At 45.4% G+C, this 20,943-nt stretch overlaps 1 long non-coding RNA gene across 1 annotated transcript in view; it reads right to left on the reverse strand.

The window, feature by feature from the left end:
* LOC130293834 (uncharacterized) overlaps positions 1 to 20,943 on the reverse strand; it is a 204,493-nt gene that overhangs the window by 133,479 nt on the left and 50,071 nt on the right. The window lies entirely within an intron of this gene.

Below are 20,943 nucleotides of genomic sequence, written 5' to 3' on the forward strand. Positions count from 1 at the left end.
ATGTGAAATTTTTTTTACCTAAAATGCTTGGTTTCCCAAAATTTTTACATTTTTAAAAAGGGTAATAGCAGAAAACACCCCCCAAAATTTGAAGCCCAATTTCTCCCGATTCAGAAAACACCCCATATGGGGGTGAAAAGTGCTCTGCTGGCGCACTACAGGTCTCAGAAGAGAAGGAGTCACATTTGGCTTTTTGAAAGCAAATTTTGCTCTGGGGGCATGCCGCATTTAGGAAGCCCCTATGGTGCCAGAACAGCAAAAAAAAAAAACACATGGCATACCATTTTGGAAACTAGACCCCTCGGGGAACGTAACAAGGGGTAATGTGAACCTTAATACCCTACAAGTGTTTCACGACTTTTGCATATGTGAAATTTTTTTTTTTTTTACCTAAAATGCTTGGTTTCCCCAAATTTTTACATTTTTAAAAAGGGTAATAGCAGAAAACACCCCCCAAAATTTGAAGCCCAATTTCTCCCGATTCAGAAAACACCCCATATGGGGGTGAAAAGTGCTCTCCTGGCGCACTACAGGTCTCAGAAGAGAAGGAGTCACATTTGGCTTTTTGAAAGCAAATTTTGCTCTGGGGGCATGCCGCATTTAGGAAGCCCCTATGGTGCCAGGACAGCAAAAAAAAAACACATGGCATACCATTTTGGAAACTAGACCCCTCGGGGAACGTAACAAGGGGTTAAGTGAACCTTTATACCCCACAGGTGTTTCATGACTTTTGTATATGTAAAAAAATTTTTTTTTTTTACCTAAAATGCTTGTTTTCCCAAAAAATTTACATTTTTAAAAAGGGTAATAGCAGGAAATACCCCACAAAATTTGAAGCCCAATTTCTCCCGAGTACGGCGATACCCCATATGTGGCCCTAAACTGTTACCTTGAAATACGACAGGGCTCCAAAGTGAGAGTGCCATGCGCATTTGAGACCTAAATTAGGGATTGCATAGGGGTGGACATAGGGGTATTCTACGCCAGTGATTCCCAAACAGGGGGCCTCCAGCTGTTGTAAAACTCCCAGCATGCCTGGACAGTCAGTGGCTATCTGGCAATACTGGGAGTAGTTGTTTTGCAACAGCTGGAGGCTCCGTTCTGGAAACAGTGGTGTACCAGACGTTTTTCATTTTTATTGGGGAGGGGAGGGGGGCTGTGTAGGGGTATGTGTATATGTAGTGTTTTTTACTTTTTATTTTATTTTGTGTTAGTGTAGTGTAGTGTTTTTAGGGTACCGTCGCACGGGCGGGGGTTCACAGTAGTTTCTTGCTGGCAGCTTGAGCTGCAGCAGAAAATTTGCCGCAGCTCAAACTTGCAGCCAGATACTTACTGTAATCCTCCGCCCATGTGAGTGTACCCTGTACGTTCACATTGGGGGGGGGGGGGGAACATCCAGCTGTTGCAAAACTACAACTCCCAGCATGTACGGTCTATCAGTGCATGCTGGGAGTTGTAGTTTTGCAACCGCTGGAGGCTCCGTTTTGGAAACAGTGACGTACCAGACGTTTTTCATTTTTATTGGGGAGGGGGGCTGTGTAGGGGTATGTGTATATGTAGTGTTTTTTACTTTTTATTTTATGTTTTGTTAGTGTAGTGTAGTGTTTTTAGGGTACAGTCGCACGTGCGGGAATTCACAGTAGTTTCTCACTGGCAGTTTGAGCTGCGACAGAAAATTTGCCGCAGCTCAAACTTGCAGCCGGATACTTACTGTAATCCTCCGCCCATGTGAGTGTACCCTGTACGTTCACATTTGGGGGGGGGGGGAACATCCAGCTGTTGCAAAACTACAACTCCCAGCATGTACGGTCTATCAGTGCATTCTGGGAGTTGTAGTTTTGATACAGCTGGAGACACACAGGTTGTGAAACACCGAGTTTGGTAACAAACTCAGTGTTTTGCAACCAGTGTGCCTTCAGCTGTTGCAAAAGCTACAACCCCCAGCATGTACGGACAGCGGAAGGGCATGCTGGGTCTTGTAGTTATGCAACAGCCGGAGGCATACTACATTGGCTGGGGAAGCTGGGCATTGTAATTATGCAACAGCTGGAGACACACTGGTTTACTACTTAACTCAGTGTGCCTTCAGCTGTTGCAAAACTACAACTCTCAGCAGTCACCGACAGCCAACGGGCATGCTGGGAGATGTAGTTATGCAACCACCAGATGCACCACTACAACTCCCAGCATGCACTTTAGCTGATTGTGCAAGCTGGGAGTTGTAGTTACACAACAGCTGAAGGTACACTTTTCCATAGAAAGAATGTGCCTCCAGCTGTTACAAAACTACAAGTCCCAGCATGCCCATAAAGGCATGCAGGGAGTTGTGGTGGTCTGCCTCCTGCTGTTGCATAACTACAGCTCCCAGCATGCCCTTGTTGCATGCTGGGAGCTGTTGCTAAGCAACAGCAGGAGGCTGTCACTCACCTCCAACGATCCACACTGCAGGACTGTCCCTCGCCGCCGCCGTCGCTCCTGGGGCCCCGATCCCAACAGGGACGCCGGGGATCGGGGTCCCCAGCACCTGGGGTCTTCTGCCCGCACCCGCTCACTTCCTCCGGAAGAGGGGCGGAGCGGGTTGCGGGAGTGACACCCGCAGCAGGCGCCCTGATTGGTCGGCCGGTAATCCGGCCGACGAATCAGGGCGATCGTGAGGTGGCACCAGTGCCACCTCACCCCTGCAGGCTCTGGCTGTTCGGGGCCGTCTCTGACGGCCCGATCAGCCAGTAATTCCGGGTCATCGGGTCACTGGAGACCCGATTGACCCGGAATCCGCCGCAGATCGCTGGACTGAATTGTCCAGCGATCTGCGGCAATCACCGACATGGGGGGACATAATGACCCCCCTGGGCGATATGCCGGGATGCCTGCTGAACGATTTCAGCAGGCATCCGGCTCTGGCTCCCCTCCGGCTAGCGGTGGGGGCCGGAAATGCTCAGGGCGTATCCATACGCCCTCGGTCCTTAAGGACTTGGAAACGGGGGCGTATGGATACGCCCTATGTCCTTAAGGGGTTAAACTTGACTTTTAGGAGGAATCATTAGATTTCTCATGCAGGTCAATGTAGTTTCATAGAACTACATTGATCTGTGTGCTCTGCGCTCGAGTGATAAAGCCTGGTCCAGCTGGGTTCTATCAATCACAGAGCCACGGACCGCACTACAGGAGAGATAAGCCCTCCCGCTACCTCAACAGTGGATCGCCCAGTCCTTGAGCCTTTCAGTGTGTACCAAAGTTCACGGCAGTGCCGACGTCTGGAGCTGTAACTACGGTCAGGGACAATACACTGGGTGAATGTGGTTCCTGCACAGCCACAACAGCAAATTGGACAGGTCATGCCGCTTCTGCCTCCATGCTCTCAGGCCATTGGTCCTGTGACAGTGTGTGATTCCGCCTCCTCATACTCCACTGTTACCTTAGCCTCCACTGTACAGACAAGACTCAAGCATACCATGTGTGCAGGACACAGCAGTGTCACACTGTTCTTCACATGGTTTCCCTTGGTGAACGGAGTCACACAGGGGAGGAACTGCTAAAAGTCATTCATCAAGAAATCAAATCATGACTTACTCCACGAAAACTGGAAATTGTAACCATGGTGACTGACAATGGGAAGAACATCTTGTCTGCACTGCGACAAGGAAACGGAGCCATGCGCCCTGTATGGCACACATGTTCAATCTGGTTGTCAAGCGGTTCCTGAAGTGTTCTCCCCATCTGCAAGACATCCTAATAATGGGAAGGAAACTTTGAATGCACTTCAGCCACTCGTACAGCGCAAAGCACACCCACCTTGAGCTGTAGCATCAGAACAGCATCCCCCAACATAGTCTGATTTGCCACGTTTTCACACGTTGGCATTCCACCCTCCATATGTTGGACCGAGTATACGAACAGAGAACACCAATGTTCCAAGCGGATTGGGGGACTACTCTGTGTAACTTCAATGTCAACCAGTGGCAGTTCATACGTGACACCTGCCATTTGCTCAGGTCCTTTGAGGAAGCCCCCTTATTAGTCAGTAACCAGGATTACGGGATGAACGATGTCATTCCACTGCTTCATCTAATACAACATGTGTTAGAAACAATGGCTGGTCAGGGCACTGGAGACATGGCCACATGAGACTATATGGTCTCCTCATGCTGCCGCAAACTCCAGGCTGTGTCATTCAGCCACTATATGCTGCTGCCAACTCCAGGCTGTGTCATTCAGCCACTATGTGGTCTCCTCATTCTGCCACCAACTCCAGACTGTGTCATTTAGCCACTATATGGTCTCCTCATGCTGCCGCAAATTCCGGCTGTGTCATTCAGCCCCTTTATGCTGCCACCACCTCCGCGCTGTGTCATTCAGCCACTATATGGTCTCCTCACGCTGCTGCCACCTCCACGCTGTGTCATTCAGCCACTATATGGTCTCCTCATGCTTCCACCACCTCTAGGCTGGGTCATTCAGTCACTACATGGTCTCCTCATGCTGCCACAAACTTTAGGCTGTGTCATTCGGCAACTATATGCTGCCTCCAACTCCAGGCTGTGTCATTCAGCCACTATGTGATCTCCTCATGCTGCTGCCACCTCCACGCTATGTCATTCAGCCACTATATGTTCTCCTCATACTGATGCCTGTCACGATGCCGGCTGGCAGGTAGTGGATCCTCTGTGCCAGAGAGGGATTGGCGTGGACCGTGCTAGTGGATCGGTTCTAAGTCACTACTGGTTTTCACCAGAGCCCGCCGCAAAGCGGGATGGTCTTGCTGCGGCGGTAGTGACCAGGTCGTATCCACTAGCAACGGCTCAACCTCTCTGGCTGCTGAAGATAGGCGCGGTACAAGGGAGTAGACAGAAGCAAGGTCGGACGTAGCAGAAGGTCGGGGCAGGCAGCAAGGATCGTAGTCAGGGGCAACGGCAGGAGGTCTGGAACACAGGCTAGGAACACACAAGGAAACGCTTTCACTGGCACGATGGCAACAAGATCCGGCAAGGAAGTGCAGGGGAAGTGAGGTGATATAGGGAAGTGCACAGGTGAACACACTAATTGGAACCACTGCGCCAATCAGCGGCGCAGTAGCCCTTTAAATCGCAAAGACCCGGCGCGCGCGCGCCCTAGGGAGCGGGGCCGCGCGCGCCGGGACAGGACCGACGGAGAGCGAGTCAGGTACGGGAGCCGGGGTGCGCATCGCGAGCGGGCACTACCCGCATCGCGAATCGCATCCCGGCTGGAGGCGGTATCGCAGCGCCCCGGGTCAGTGGATCTGACCGGAGCGCTGCAGTGAGGAGAGTGTAGCGAGCGCTCCGGGGAGGAGCGGGGACCCGGAGCGCTCGGCGTAACAGTACCCCCCCCCTTGGGTCTCCCCCTCTTCTTAGAGCCTGAGAACCTGAGGAGCAGACTTTTGTCTAGGATATTGTCCTCAGGTTCCCAGGATCTCTCTTCTGGACCACAACCCTCCCAATCCACTAAAAAAAAAGTTTTCCCTCTGACCTTTTTGGATGCCAGAATCTCTTTGACGGAGAAGATGTCCGAGGAGCCGGAAACAGGAGTGGGGGGAACAGATTTGGGAGAGAAACGGTTGATGATAAGTGGTTTAAGAAGAGAAACGTGAAAGGCATTAGGAATACGAAGAGAAGGAGGAAGAAGAAGTTTGTAAGAGACAGGATTAATCTGGCACAAAATTTTGAAAGGACCAAGATAGCGTGGTCCCAACTTGTAGCTAGGGACACGGAAGCGGACATATTTAGCGGAGAGCCATACCTTATCTCCAGGGGAAAAAATGGGAGGAGCTCTTCTTTTCTTATCCGCGAACTTCTTCATGCGTGATGAAGCCTGTAAGAGAGAATTTTGGGTCTCTCTCCATATGATGGAAAGATCACGAGAAATTTCATCCACAGCGGGCAGACCAGAGGGCAAGGGGGTAGGGAGGGGGGGAAGAGGGTGACGGCCGTACACCACGAAAAATGGGGATTTGGAGGAAGATTCAGAGACTCTGAAGTTATACGAGAATTCGGCCCATGGTAGAAGATCTGCCCAGTCATCCTGGCGGGAGGAAACAAAATGTTGTAAATAATCACCCAAGACCTGGTTAATTCTTTCTACTTGTCCATTGGATTGAGGATGATATGCAGAAGAAAAATTTAATTTAATCTTGAGTTGTTTACAGAGAGCCCTCCAGAATTTAGACACGAATTGGACGCCTCTATCCGAGACGATCTGCGTAGGCAACCCGTGAAGACGAAAAATGTGTACAAAAAATTGTTTAGCCAACTGAGGCGCTGAAGGAAGACCAGGAAGAGGGATGAAATGTGCCATTTTGGAGAATCGATCAACGACCACCCAAATAACAGTGTTGCCACGGGAAGGGGGTAAGTCAGTAATAAAATCCATACCAATCAGAGACCAAGGCTGTTCGGGGACAGGCAGAGGATGAAGAAAACCAGCGGGCTTCTGGCGAGGAGTCTTATCCCGGGCACAGATAGTGCAGGCTCGCACAAAGTCCACAACATCCGTCTCCAGAGTCGGCCACCAATAGAAGCGAGAGATGAGTTGCACAGATTTCTTGATGCCCGCATGACCTGCGAGATGGGAGGAGTGACCCCATTTGAGGATTCCGAGGCGTTGGCGTGGAGAAACGAAGGTCTTTCCTGGAGGAGTTTGGCTGATGGAGGCTGGAGAAGTGGAAATCAGGCAGTCAGGAGGAATGATGTGTTGCGGAGAGAGTTCAACTTCAGAAGCATCCGAGGAACGAGAGAGAGCATCGGCCCTAATGTTCTTGTCGGCAGGCCGAAAGTGAATTTCAAAATTAAATCGGGCAAAGAACAGAGACCACCTGGCCTGGCGAGGATTCAGCCGTTGGGCAGACTGGAGGTAGGAGAGGTTCTTGTGATCGGTGTAAATAATAACTGGAAATCTTGATCCCTCCAGCAGATGCCTCCATTCCTCAAGTGCTAATTTAATGGCTAGAAGCTCTCGATCCCCGATGGAGTAGTTCCTCTCCGCCGGAGAGAAGGTCCTAGAAAAAAAACCACAAGTAACAGCATGCCCGGAAGAATTTTTTTGTAGAAGGACAGCTCCAGCTCCCACTGAGGAGGCATCAACCTCCAATAGGAAGGGTTTAGATGGGTCAGGTCTGGAGAGCACAGGAGCCGAAGAAAAGGCAGACTTGAGCCGTTTAAAGGCGTCTTCCGCTTGAGGAGGCCAAGACTTGGGATCGGCATTTTTTTTGGTTAAAGCCACGATAGGAGCCACAACGGTAGAAAAATGTGGAATAAATTGCCTGTCATAATTGGCGAACCCCAAAAAACGTTGGATAGCACGGAGTCCGGAGGGGCGTGGCCAATCTAAGACGGCAGAGAGTTTGTCTGGATCCATTTGTAGTCCCTGGCCAGAGACCAAGTATCCTAGGAAAGGAAGAGATTGGCATTCAAACAGACATTTCTCTATTTTGGCATAGAGTTGATTGTCACGAAGTCTCTGAAGAACCATACGGACATGCTGGCGGTGTTCTTCTAGATTGGCAGAAAAAATCAGGATATCGTCCAGATATACAACAACACAGGAGTATAAGAGATCACGAAAAATTTCATTAACAAAGTCTTGGAAGACGGCAGGGGCGTTGCACAGGCCAAAGGGCATGACCAGATACTCAAAGTGTCCATCTCTAGTGTTAAATGCCGTTTTCCATTCATCCCCCTCTCTGATGCGGATGAGATTATAAGCACCTCTTAAGTCCAGTTTGGTAAAGATGTGGGCACCTTGGAGGCGATCAAAGAGTTCAGAGATGAGGGGTAGGGGGTAGCGGTTTTTAACCGTGATTTTATTAAGACCGCGGTAGTCAATGCAAGGACGTAGAGAGCCATCTTTTTTGGACACAAAGAAGAATCCGGCTCCGGCAGGAGAGGAGGATTTACGGATAAAGCCCTTTTTTAAATTTTCCTGGACGTATTCAGACATGGCAAGAGTCTCTGGGGCGGACAGAGGATAAATTCTGCCCCGGGGTGGAGTAGTGCCCGGGAGGAGGTCGATAGGACAATCATAAGGCCTGTGAGGAGGTAGAGTCTCAGCTTGTTTTTTGCAAAAAACATCCGCAAAGTCCATATAGGCCTTAGGGAGACCGGTTACAGGAGGAACCACAGAGTCACGGCAAGGGTTACTGGGAACCGGTTTTAGGCAGTCCTTGGAACAAGAGGGCCCCCAACTCTTGATCTCCCCAGTGGACCAATCCAGGGTTGGGGAATGAAGTTGAAGCCAGGGAAGTCCAAGGAGAATTTCAGAAGTGCAATTGGGAAGTTCAATCTTCTCGTGATGAGATCCGATGCACATTAGAAGGGGCTCCGTGCGGAAACGTATGGTACAGTCCAATCTTTCATTGTTTACACAATTGATGTAGAGGGGTCTGGCGAGACTGGTCACCGGGATGTTGAACCTGTTGACGAGAGAGGCCAAAATAAAATTTCCTGCAGATCCGGAGTCCAAGAAGGCCATAGTAGAGAAGGAGCAGGCAGAGGCAGATATCCGCACAGGCACAGTAAGACGTGGAGAAGCAGAGTAGACATCAAGGACTGTCTCACCTTTGTGCGGAGTCAGCGTACGTCTTCCCAGGCGGGGAGGACGGATAGGACAATCCTTCAGGAAGTGTTCGGTACTGGCACAGTACAGGCAGAGATTCTCCATGCGGCGTCGTGTCCTCTCTTGAGGTGTCAGGCGAGACCGGTCGACCTGCATAGCCTCCACGGCGGGAGGCACAGGAACAGATTGCAGGGGACCAGAGGAGAGAGGAGTCGGGGAGAAGAAACGCCTCGTGCGAACAGAGTCCATATCCTGGCGGAGCTCCTGACGCCTCTCGGAAAAACGCATGTCAATGCGAGTGGCTAGGTGAATGAGTTCATGTAGGTTAGCAGGGATTTCTCGTGCGGCCAGAACATCTTTAATGTTGCTGGATAGGCCTTTTTTAAAGGTCGCGCAGAGGGCCTCATTATTCCAGGATAATTCTGAAGCAAGAGTACGGAATTGTACGGCATACTCGCCAACGGAAGAATTACCCTGGACCAGGTTCAACAGGGCAGTCTCAGCAGAAGAGGCTCGGGCAGGTTCCTCAAAGACACTTCGAATTTCCGAGAAGAAGGAGTGTACAGAGGCAGTGACGGGGTCATTGCGGTCCCAGAGCGGTGTGGCCCAAGACAGGGCTTTTCCAGACAGAAGGCTGACTACGAAAGCCACCTTAGACCTTTCAGTGGGAAACTGGTCCGACATCATCTCCAAGTGCAGGGAACATTGGGAAAGAAAGCCACGGCAAAACTTAGAGACCCCATCAAATTTATCCGGCAAGGATAGTCGTAGACCAGAAGCGGCCACTCGCTGCGGAGGAGGTGCAGGAGCTGGCGGAGGAGATGATTGCTGAAGCTGTGGTAGTAGCTGCTGTAGCATAACGGTCAGTTGAGACAGCTGTTGGCCTTGTTGCGCAATCTGTTGTGACTGCTGGGCGACCACCGTGGTGAGGTCAGCGACAACTGGCAGAGGAACTTCAGCGGGATCCATGGCCGGATCTACTGTCACGATGCCGGCTGGCAAGTAGTGGATCCTCTGTGCCAGAGAGGGATTGGCGTGGACCGTGCTAGTGGATCGGTTCTAAGTCACTACTGGTTTTCACCAGAGCCCGCCGCAAAGCGGGATGGTCTTGCTGCGGCGGTAGTGACCAGGTCGTATCCACTAGCAACGGCTCAACCTCTCTGGCTGCTGAAGATAGGCGCGGTACAAGGGAGTAGACAGAAGCAAGGTCGGACGTAGCAGAAGGTCGGGGCAGGCAGCAAGGATCGTAGTCAGGGGCAACGGCAGGAGGTCTGGAACACAGGCTAGGAACACACAAGGAAACGCTTTCACTGGCACGATGGCAACAAGATCCGGCAAGGAAGTGCAGGGGAAGTGAGGTGATATAGGGAAGTGCACAGGTGAACACACTAATTGGAACCACTGCGCCAATCAGCGGCGCAGTGGCCCTTTAAATCGCAAAGACCCGGCGCGCGCGCGCCCTAGGGAGCGGGGCCGCGCGCGCCGGGACAGGACCGACGGAGAGCGAGTCAGGTACGGGAGCCGGGGTGCGCATCGCGAGCGGGCGCTACCCGCATCGCGAATCGCATCCCGGCTGGAGGCGGTATCGCAGCGCCCCGGGTCAGTGGATCTGACCGGAGCGCTGCAGTGAGGAGAGTGTAGCGAGCGCTCCGGGGAGGAGCGGGGACCCGGAGCGCTCGGCGTAACAATGCCACCTCCAGGCTCTGTCATTGTGCCGCTCTGCGACAGTGATTATATTAGCAACGCCTTTGATCTGCATGTCATACTGAATAACAGTATTATTTCACTAACCCAGCACACACCCTATGTGTGTTACATCAAGGCAAAGTGTTCTACACCCCTATTAAGGCTCTCTGTAGGCCAGAAATAGCCATTTTTAATAGCAATTCGCTGGGAATAAATTCAGACCAAACCAAATTTTTTCAGAAAATTCGGCGAATCGTCCAAATCAAATTTTTAAAAAATTTGCTCATCTCTAGTAGTTATATTCTTGTGCATAGAAGGCAGGATTCTAGTAGTTATAGTCTTGTACATAGGAGCAGTGTTATAGTAGTTATATTCTTGTACATATAATGCAATAGTATAGTAGTTATATTAATGTCTCTAATTGGCAAGTTTTCTCAGAAGGGGTCCCAGGAGTGGGGCTGCCAAATGATTATAGACTTAAATATAAATATACATTTAATAGATTTTACTCCTTTACTTACTAACCTAAAGATAATGATCATCATGCATACTATCTGCAGTCTACACTTTAGGTTGTGGCCCTTTAATTTAACCCCTAAAATTGTTTAATTTCCTCCATTTCTCCTCTGAAAATCTGAGATCCGCCAATAAAAGTTAATGATACTATGAAATGCTTCTGAGTAAGCTGGTATGGGACACGATTTATTAAAACTAATAAATAACCTGTATGAACCCATAAGCTATTTCTGCTACTATATTTATTTTTGTGAGGCTTTAGAGATTTGAAGATTTTGATATTTAATTGCAATAGAGAGATGATGGCACTCCCAGTCTGAAAGTAATTAAGTGAAGTATTACAATTTTATTTTATGTTTTTTTATGTAAAGAAAATCTAATCTAGACAGAATAAGCTGCAATAAAGAAAATCATTTCCACTGAAGGAAACATACCAGAAATCGTTACGGTATTTTCTGATTACTGTTCTATCAATATTACAGGATTGTAGTTTAAAAGTTTTACTCCAGCTTTGTTTCTTAAAAAAAATAATAATTATAAAAAGTTTCAGTACAAAACTGAAATAGCAAAAAAAAATATTTTAAATAAGTTACTGTGTTTTTGTTTCTGTGTACTATTACTATATATATTAACCCATTAAGGACCAATTGTTTTTCCGTTTTTGCACTTTAGTTTTTTCCTCCTTACCTTTTAAAAATCAAAACCCTTAAAATGTTGCAGCTAAAAAAATTTTTGCGCCACCAATTCTACTTTGTAATGACATCAGTTATTTTACCCAAAAATCTACGACGAAACAAAAAAAAAAATCATTGTGTGACAAAATTGAAGAAAAAACGCCATTTTGTAAATTTTGGGGGCTTCCGTTTCTAAACAGTGAATTCTTCGGCAAAAATGACACCTTATCTTTATTCTGTAGGTCCATACAATTAAAATGATACCCTACTTATATAGGTTTGATTCTGTCTTACTTTTTGAAAAAATCATAACTACATGCACGAAAATTAGTTAAAAAGTTAAAAAATTTCCTCTTCTGATCCCTATAACTTTTTTTTATCTTTTTGCATACGGGGCGGTATCAGGGCTCATTTTTAGCGCCGTAATCTGAAGTTGTTATTGGTAACATTTGTGTTTTGATCAGACTTTTTGTTCATTTTTTTATGGTATAAAAATGACCACAATACGCAATTTTGGACTTTGGAATAATTTTTTTTTGCATTCGCCATTGATATGATATATTTTTATGGTTTGGACATTTATGCACACGGCGATACCACATGTGTTTATGTGAGTGCTTTTGCCTGGCCTTTCACAGTATCTAGGCCCTTGAAACTTTAACAGGAACAAAATAGTACACCACTTAGATGTACGTTTGTGGTATGCACTTATGAGTGGAGGACAATGCGCTACAATATGCTTAAAAAAGTATTTGTGTTCCTGGTCCTATGTTCTTGCTTGTTTTCTATTTGTGAATGGAATTATTTCATTTTTTTTTTTTCTTGGAAGAAAAGAAATAAATAAATAAATCTAGAAATAAACAATTTTATATATATATATATATATATATATATATATATATATATATATATATATATATATATGTATATATATATATATATAGACTGACAAACAGGGAACCTTTTAAAATTGCTTTTATTATTAAAATTATTTTGAACACTTATCGGGTGTATATATTATTGTAGATCGCACCTTAGCTGCCTTCTTCTAGCCTTCAACATAAATACTTGAAGAGACATGTATCTTGCTTCTGTCTTCTATTGTATCATGTCAGGCAAGGTTCAGACTGTGCATATGTCGTGCGTTTTTTGCTGTGCACAGATTAGTTGCAAGGTGGCTATGTGCAAATTAACTTCTTAACTGGGCAATCAGTTGTATCCATCAGTGTGATGATGACTAGTGCTTTTAGGTGAGTATGTTATATACAATGTCCTCATTCACTCATAGCACTGAAATATTATTGCACTGTCCACAGTCTATTATTGCACTATTAATTATTGCACATGCCACTTAGCTTTTTTTCTTCTTTTAGGAGATAAGGTGCGTCTTTTTCATCCTTGGAGCTTAGGTATGCATATTATGCCGATCCTGTGCCGATCCTACGCGTTTCCTCTATGCGATTCTTCAGGGACCTTGTTGCGGCTTTTCAACTCTTGGCTTGCATCCTTTTGTGTAAGCGGCTCCTTTCATATGTATGGCTCTGATGCCGGCCGTACTCCATTTGATTTTCCCGCCGTGCTTTATATCCAATAACTCCTCCTTCGCTCCGCCTATTACTCTGGTCCGCCAATCTCCAGCCTGCGCATAGAACCTGCGCTCTCTATTGCCGTGGCTGGACTCTCACAGGTATGGCTATGAGGGGAGTGTCTTCTATGCTCAGGTGTGCTGTTCAGCCCTCGTTCTGAGCTCTGGATAGTCAGTGGACAGGTAGCTTTTCTTGCGTTCCAGCTGTATTTTAACTCTTTTGTTGCTGGGTTGCGTGTTCTCTTGTTTCTGTTGCTTGTATTATTTATTTTTCATAGATCCTGTTGTATTATTTATTTGTAGATGTTATGTTAACAACTGTTATATTTAAATTATTTTTTCGTGGCAGATTTTTTATTGATCGTAGTCTGCTACATTTAAATTGTATACGAATATTTTTATAGACAGCTATTAGTTGTGTTATTTGATGAAACACGCGTAGGATATAAAGTCATTTAAGCCCTCTGGTTTCACCGCTTCCAAGGTGAAAGTCCAGAAGGCTTCTCTTTGAAGAAGCATGTTATCCCAATCACCTCCTCTGCTTGGTGAGGGTATAACTTCGATGATCTGTGCCTGAAGACCTTGCACATCACTTTGGTGATGGGAGGCAAAATGGTTCGCTACCGGAGTGTCTCGCATGTGCACTATATCCCCTACATGTTCTTGTAGCCTTCGTCTGAAGTTTCTAAAAGTTTTGCCCACATAATTTAGTGGACATGTGCATGTTAGGAGGTAAATCACCCCCTTTATTTCGCAATTGGCAAAGTGTTTGATCTGATATTCCTTCTTAGTTACCGCACTACTAAATTTACTTCCTTTTTTAATATATGGGCACATAGTACATTTACCACATTGGAATGTTCCATTAGGTTTAGTTGTGAGCCATCCCTCTCTGGAGGTTCTTTCAAAATTGCTATGGACCAATTTGTCCTTTAAATTACATCCTCTTTTGTATGTGATTTGTGGTTCACTAGGTATCAATTTTTTTAAAGTCTCATCTAACCTTAATATGCCCCAATATTTGCTGAGGATTTGCTTTATCTCTCTAGCTTTGTCATCATATACCCCTATTATTCTGGATATTTATTTTCCCTCTTTGCTATCTTTTTTCTTTGGGGTCAGAAGTGAGGACCTGTTTGCTTTCAGTGCTCTATGATAAGCTCTTTTTATTATTTTGTTGGGGTATCCCCTATTCTTAAGTCTGGTGCGAAGCTCACCTGCTTTACTTATAAATTCATCTAGAGTGGAACAATTTCTCCTAACACGGAGGTACTGGCCCGTTGGGATTCCCTGCTTCAGTGGGCGCGGGATATAGTGCACATGTGAGACACTCCGGTAGCGAACCATTTTGCCTCCCATCACCAAAGTGATGTGCAAGGTCTTCAGGCACAGATCATCGAAGTTATACCCTCACCAAGCAGAGGAGGTGATTGGGATAACATGCTTCTTCAAAGAGAAGCCTTCTGGACTTTCACCTTGGAAGCGGTGAAACCAGAGGGCTTAAATGACTTTATATCCTACGCGTGTTTCATCAAATAACACAACTAATAGCTGTCTATAAAAATATTCGTATACAATTTAAATGTAGCAGACTACGATCAATAAAAAATCTGCCACGAAAAAATAATTTAAATATAACAGTTGTTAACATAACATCTACAAATAAATAATACAACAGGATCTATGAAAAATAAATAATACAAGCAACAGAAACAAGAGAACACGCAACCCAGCAACAAAAGAGTTAAAATACAGCTGGAACGCAAGAAAAGCTACTTGTCCACTGACTATCCAGAGCTCAGAACGAGGGCTGAACAGCACACCTGAGCATAGAAGACACTCCCCTCATAGCCATACCTGTGAGAGTCCAGCCACGGCAATAGAGAGCGCAGGTTCTATGCGCAGGCTGGAGATTGGCGGACCAGAGTAATAGGCGGAGCGAAGGAGGAGTTATTGGATATAAAGCACGGCGGGAAAATCAAATGGAGTACGGCCGGCATCAGAGCCATACATATGAAAGGAGCCGCTTACACAAAAGGATGCAAGCCAAGAGTTGAAAAGCCGCAACAAGGTCCCTGAAGAATCGCATAGAGGAAACGCGTAGGATCGGCACAGGATCGGCATAATATGCATACCTAAGCTCCAAGGATGAAAAAGACGCACCTTATCTCCTAAAAGAAGAAAAAAAGCTAAGTGGCATGTGCAATAATTAATAGTGCAATAATAGACTGTGGACAGTGCAATAATATTTCAGTGCTATGAGTGAATGAGGACATTGTATATAACATACTCACCTAAAAGCACTAGTCATCATCACACTGATGGATACAACTGATTGCCCAGTTAAGAAGTTAATTTGCACATAGCCACCTTGCAACTAATCTGTGCACAGCAAAAAACGCACGACATATGCACAGTCTGAACCTTGCCTGACATGATACAATAGAAGACCGAAGCAAGATACATGTCTCTTCAAGTATTTATGTTGAAGGCTAGAAGAAGGCAGCTAAGGTGCGATCTACAATAATATATACACCCGATAAGTGTTCAAAATAATTTTAATAATAAAAGCAATTTTAAAAGGCTCCCTGTTCGTCAGTCTATATTAAAACCTGTGAGACCTCCAAACTAAAATAACGGGCTAACCGATCAGTGATATTATATATATATATATATATATATATATAAATATTTGTATACAACACCAGCCATTGTGTACTTTTGCCTGGCCTTTCACAGTATCTAGGCCCTTGAGACTTTAACAGGAACAAAATGGTACACCACTTAGATGTCCGAATGTGGTATGCACGTATGAGGGGAGGACAATGTGCTCCAGTACGCTTAAAAAAGTATTTGTGTACAACACCAGCAGTACTACAGTCGTTGTGTACTACACCCAAAATTGCACTTTCTCTCTCAATCTCACTCCCTTCCCTATCAGTGTTTCTAGGCAGGATTTGTGCTTGAGCTGAATCGCTGCTGTTCTGTGCAACACGCTGCTCTCTGTCCCTCTCTGTAGTAGAACGCTGTAGTGACTGGGAGGTAAATCGCTGCAGTAAGAATTCTTTTCTGTGCAACACACACTGCTCTTTGACCCTCTGTGCAACAGAACGCTGATGTGACTGGTAGTGTTCCTCTCGAATATTCGCAATGCAAATTTTATTTGCGAATATCGCATATTCTCGAATTCGCGAATATTTGCGAATATAGTAATATATATTCGTAATTACGAATATTTGTTTTTTGTTTTTTTTTCTCTTCACAGTACACATCACAGTGATCACCCCTCTCTGCCTCCAGCTTGTGTGGTGTAAAGAAGGCTCTAATACTACTGTGTGAGACTGGCGTTCGAATTTTCGCTGATGCTAATTTTTGCATATGCAAATTTCGCATATGCGAAAATAAAACGAGAATATTAGGAATATGCGAATTTAGCGAATATTTGACGAATATTCGTTCATATATTCGCGAATTCGAATATGGCCTATGCCGCTCAACACTAGTGACTGGGAGGTGAATCGCTTCTGGAAAAAAGCTTTTCTGGCCAACACACAGCTCTGTCTGTCCCTATCTATCTTGCTGCAATGAAAGGCTGAAGGGAGTTGCTGCAATATGGCTGCTGAGTATATAGGGCTGTGACATGAAAGGGATGACTGGCTGCTGGTAGGCTGCATGCTGCATGTGATTCAGGGTCATCCCACTTACCTTTGTTCCCACCTTCCCAGGATTCCTTGCCCCATGTACTGTTTTGTGGATCCGCCATTTTAGATGTCCTGGAGCCTGGATTGCACTAAATGGAGTTTAATTAAGCGATTTAAGAGATCGAATCATGCCTATATACGCATTTGTTGCAAATAGAATCTTTCCTGAAATTTGTAAAGAATTTGGATTCATCAGATTCGATTTGCTCATCCCTAATAACTACTATAATACTGTTCTCTATGTACAAGAACATAACTACTATAATAATGCCCTATGTATAAGAATGTAAACACTGTAATAATGCCTCCTACATACAAGAATATAACTACTATAATAATGTTCCTATATAGAAGAATATAACTACTAAAATGCAGCATCCTATATACAAGAATAAAACTACTATAATACTGCCTTATGTATAAGAATATAAACACTGTAATACTGCCTCCTTTGTACAAGAATATGACTACTATAATACTGTCCCCTATGTATAAGAATATAATTACTATAATACTGTCCCTTATATACAAGAATACAACTACTATAATACTGCCCTCAACGTACAAAAATATACCTACTTTAATACTACTCCTGTGTTAAAGAATATAACTACTATAATAATGCCTTCAATGTACAAGAATATAACTACTATACTACTGTCTCCTATGTTACATAGTTACATAGTTACATAGTTAGTACGGTCGAAAAAAGACATATGTCCATCAAGTTCAACCAGGGAATTAAGGGGTAGGGGTGTGGCGCGATATAAGGGGTAGGGGTGTGGCGCGATATACAAGAATGTACAAGAATATAACTACTACAATACTGTTCTCTATGTACAAGAATATAACTAACACATATAGCAAGTGCGGCACAGCTCACTCGGTCGCCCCTCCCGCGTACTGGACAGAACCGGACCTTGGTTCACGTGTAAATGATAAGAAACAGATGTCCAGCGCGGATGTCAAGCAATACGAAATTCTTTATTCAGCCATAACGCTAAGTGATGACAGGTGACGCGTTTTGGCCGCAATCAACGGCCTTAGTCTTACCATACCGTAAGACTAAGGCCGTTTATTGCGGCCGAAACACGTCACCTGTCATCACTTAGCGTTATGGCTGAATAAAGAATTTCGTATTGCTTGACATCCGCGCTGGACATCTGTTTCTTATCAAGAATATAACTGCTATAATACCGTTCATATGTACAAGAATATAACTACTATAATACTGCCTCCTATGTACAAGCATTTATCTACTATAAGGCTAGGTTCAGACTATGGAATCTCCTGGCAGAAAATTTCCGCCCGGAGATTCTGAGTGCAGCCAGTGCTGACTGAATCAGTCGGTGCTAGGACCGCATGGACACTACAGTCTCCAATTTACTGCAATGTGTTCCGCGCGGATTTCTGCCTGAAGAAAGAGCAACGCCATTCTTCAGGCGGAAATTTCCAAGTGGATTTTTCGTTCACAAATTCCGTTTCACAACGGAATTTGTGAACGGAAAACCATTCACTACATAGTGCATTTTAGCAAGCGGAATTTCCTCCTGCAATTTCAAAGCGGAATTGCAGGCGGAAATTCCGTAGTCTGAACCTAGCCTAATACTGCGAATTCAAGTAGAGAAAACAGACATGGTCGCACATCCACAATTTGTATTTTAATATACTTGCTTCTCAGCTAACAGGTTGTTAGTATACATTTTGATCAAAAAGTACAAGCCAACTCGCCACGTCAAGGCGACCTATTTAGAGTGGGTTCCTAATATCCATAGCATAAAATGGCACGGCACCACCACCGCCGCAACACCATTGCCCACAGGGGGAGCGACCCACTGACAGAGCGGACCCAAACCAGTCCCTGGGCCGCACCTCCCCATAGATATGGCTCCACGGCAGCAATGGACGCCGCACAGCACCACACCAGTGTGAACAAGGTGTAAAAGCTCACTTACCATGTGCTCCCAGTCAGACTGGGAGGCAGCCAGAAATGAGGGCCCTGTGTAGCTACCTACTACTTTATATAGGGTTGGGTTGAGGGGGTGGGGCAGAGTGCAGACCAAGTAAAAACAACAAAAAAAGGAGGGGATAGAAAACACAATGTGAATTCAAGTAGAGAAAACAGACATGGTCGCTCATCCACAATTTGTATTTTGATCTACTTACTTCTCAGCATAAATTCAAAAACTAACAGGTTGTTAGTATACGTTTTGATCAAAAAGTACAAGCCCACTCACCACATCAAGGTTATCTATTTAGGGTGGGTCCCTAACGTCCCTAGCATTAAATGGTGTGGCATTGGGTGGTGTCCACCACCGCCGCTACACCAGCGACCCATTGGCAGAGCGGCCCCAATGCCACTCAAACCAGCCCCTGGGCCGCACCTCCCCACAGACTCGGTATGGCAATGTACGCCGCACAGCACCACACCAGTGTGAACAAGGTGTAAAAGCTCACTTACTATGTACTCCCAGTCAGACTGGGAGGCTGCCAGTGGGTCGTTCCCCCTGTGGGCACTGGTGCTGCGGCGGTGGTGGTCCCCGCCAGTGCTATGGCATTTTATGCTAGGGACATTAGGGACCCACTCTAAATAGGTGGCCTTGATGTGGCGAGTGGGCTTGTACTTTTTGATCAAAATATATACTAACAACCTGTTAGTTTTTGAATTTATGCTGAGAAGCAATTCAATCAAAATACAAATCCAAAGTTTTCTATCCCCTCCTTTTTCTGTTGCTTTCACTTGGTCTGCACTCTGCCCCACCCCCTCAGCCCAATACTATATAAGTAGCAGGTAGCTACACAGGGCCCTTTAATTTCTGGCAGACTCCCAATCTGACTTGGAGCGCATGGTAAGTGAGCTTTTGCACCTTGTTCACACTGGTGTGGTGCTGTGCGGCGTCCATTGCTGCCGTGTAACCATGCCTGTGGGGAGGTGCGGCCCAGGGACTGGTTTGAGTGGCATTGGGTCCGCTCTGCCAGTGGGTCATTCCCCCTGTGGGCACTGGTGTTGCGGCAGTGGCGGTCGCCGCCCAGTGCTCTGCCATTTTATGCTAGGGACGTTATAGGTGGCCTTGACGTGGTGAGTGGGCTTGTACTTTTTGATCAAAATGTATACTAACCACCTGTTAGTTTTAGAATTTATGCTGTGAAGGAATTAGATCAAAATACAAAATGTAGATGTGCAATCATGTCTGTTTTCTCTGCTTGAATTCATACTATAATACTGCCCCTATGTAGAAAAAAATATACAATTAAAAACAAAACAAAAATTCAATCTGAAACAATTAGTTTTATATTTCTAATGTGGACACTAAATACTAGATTCTAGAACCTTCCACTTTTTCTGTTACTGTCACATTCTTTGTGTAGATTTCCTCTTAGAAATCACAACTGGTAAGTAGTTATTTACATTATATATATTTCCATTTTTTTGTATTTCCTCTTGGGGGCCAAAAGTAAGAATGTAATTCCCTGGATGTACTGCACCGTGGAGTATGTTACAGATACAGTATTTATGTTTATTCTGCTATATGTATTCACAATGATGTGTCACATAAAGACCTCCGCTCCATCGTCCCCCCCACCTTGGCTGACATAATATATTCATAGGAAAACCTCAAGCTGATCATAATATATCGAGATCTGCATATTTTTATGACAATGGTTTGCTTTACTGCATTTTCACATTCCATCGCTTGGATATTTGCAATTTTGATCCCAGAACGTCTTCTATTAGGCTGTAATTAGAGGCGGCATCTGTGCCTCCTCACACAAAATTCTAGACACCAATGCCAGCTTATGATAACACGGGCACAACCCAATACCCCTTGGATCAGTTCGGAATGAGTCTGTGTCAGGCTGAAGTGACGGATGTGCACATTGTCAGAATAATCCGTGTTACTTGGCTGGAGCACATCAGTCTGCCCAGGCAGAAATATTATGCTGCAGTAAATTCTGTCAGCAGATAGCTAATTGTGCCGCGTATTGCTCGGGAAACGGTAACTTCTTGTGCGAGATCACACATCCCGACTCTGGAAAAGTTAACTTACCGAGATGAAATGGATTTGTGATGCAAAAGAGAAATGAAGAAAGTCATCGACAGCTTCGAAATGAGACCTGCCCTTCCCCCCTGAGTCCCCGGACATGTGACAAGATTTCCAAATCAATCACTGCATAGAGTCATTGCACAAAAAAGGGGACATAGAAAGCAGGCAAA

The sequence above is a fragment of the Hyla sarda genome, chromosome 1 (assembly GCF_029499605.1).
Source record: "Hyla sarda isolate aHylSar1 chromosome 1, aHylSar1.hap1, whole genome shotgun sequence".
Classification (NCBI taxonomy): Eukaryota; Metazoa; Chordata; class Amphibia; order Anura; family Hylidae; genus Hyla; species Hyla sarda.